Source organism: Perkinsus marinus, assembly GCF_000006405.1.
Source record: "Perkinsus marinus ATCC 50983 genomic scaffold scf_1104296931952, whole genome shotgun sequence".
NCBI lineage: Eukaryota > Perkinsozoa > Perkinsida > Perkinsidae > Perkinsus > Perkinsus marinus.
The window spans coordinates 149,575-150,946 of NW_003215582.1; the positions used below are offsets into that span (position 1 = coordinate 149,575).

The window sequence follows — 1,372 nt, forward strand, 5'->3', positions numbered from 1 at the left end:
ATCAAGCAAGTAAGTTATCGAGTAAGTCGAGTAAGTTATCAGCTGTGATCAACACTGCTCCTAAGACCAGTGACGGCGCTCATACCTTAACACAGCGATTCGAGTTAGTTTTTGCTGCCTCACGAATCTCTATTACTCAGAGACGAAGCTCTGGTAGATGCGATTAGAGTACTCTCGCATTTCTTCACATGACTCGAGGCTCGGCTCGCACCAATCGCCTCGCCAACCGCCATCAGAGTTCGCGCCCTCTCTATGGCGTTCGGGGGTGGGGATTATTCGTCATACATCGTAAACTGGATCATTCGCAAGTAACAGCCGCGATTGAGATTAGCGAAATATGGATAGTGTGATCAGATGTGGCAGCCTTCAACTCTCCGACGTAAAAGCGTTAATCGATCATGAGCCATGTCTGCTACTTCGCCCAAGCGACCTACCGTAGGTCACCTACGATTAATGCATCGTCTAAACGTCCGCGACGCATGGGCGTGGTTCGTTAGAGTTTCAACAATCAGTAAATGTTGGGTTGAGCAACTCCGCAGATTACGAGTGACTGGTGATTCCGGTTATCCGTAATCTTCTTTTCTAACCGTTCGGTGCTATGCTTTGGTGCCATAATCCATACCGTTCCATTGATAAAACTGTAAGTTGACCCATATCTAAGCTGCGATATACCCCATTTGCGTTGACCTCGGAATTCAACGCAGTGATACAGCTCGTAGTCGAGTTCGATCCCTGCACGGAACATCTCCGCTTATTTAGGCGAGCGCGCGGGAAAGCGCGCCGAAGTCGTCGATGATGCGTGCAAGTTGTCAGCCTCGCATCCTTCTTGCGACTTATTATTCTCGTGCACACAGGTTCAACTCCTTTATATATTCGTAGTACAGCTAGCCTGTATCCATCTTGACTCCAAGAGTTGCTCCAGTTCCCACGAGTAGCCCTTGCCTTCCTATAGGTGGTTCTGCCAATGATAAGTATTGCTACTCTCTACGCTGTTCGTCGAAGTGATCCTGGGTTGGTGTGGACTGGCATCGATACTCTCCTTGGAGCCTTTTGTTGTACTCTATGAACGGTAAACTACGACCATCTAAGGTCGTAGTCAAGTACTTTGATGCGCCAACTAGTGACGAAGTTAACACTTCATAGACCTGCGAGATTTGTCTTCAAAATCTGGATGCGACTGTTGGTGTGAGTCGTTCCACCAAGTGTGGCCATTGCTACCATAAAAGATGCGGTGATGATTCAATCCTCTATTGTGCTCGTACGTCCTCTTATAGAATTCCGCATGGTACGACTTGCCCGCTATGTCATCGCCGTTTGATTTAACGTTGCGGTTGTCTGTATCGTAGTAGTACTCAGGACTAGCAGTACTCTT

General features: G+C 47.8%; 1 protein-coding gene across 1 annotated transcript in view; it reads right to left on the reverse strand.

Moving 5' to 3' along the window:
* Pmar_PMAR023552 (centrin, putative) overlaps positions 1 to 1,372 on the reverse strand; it is a gene marked incomplete at both ends in the record, with an annotated part of 2,286 nt that overhangs the window by 371 nt on the left and 543 nt on the right. The gene's annotated exons all lie outside the window — the stretch shown is intronic.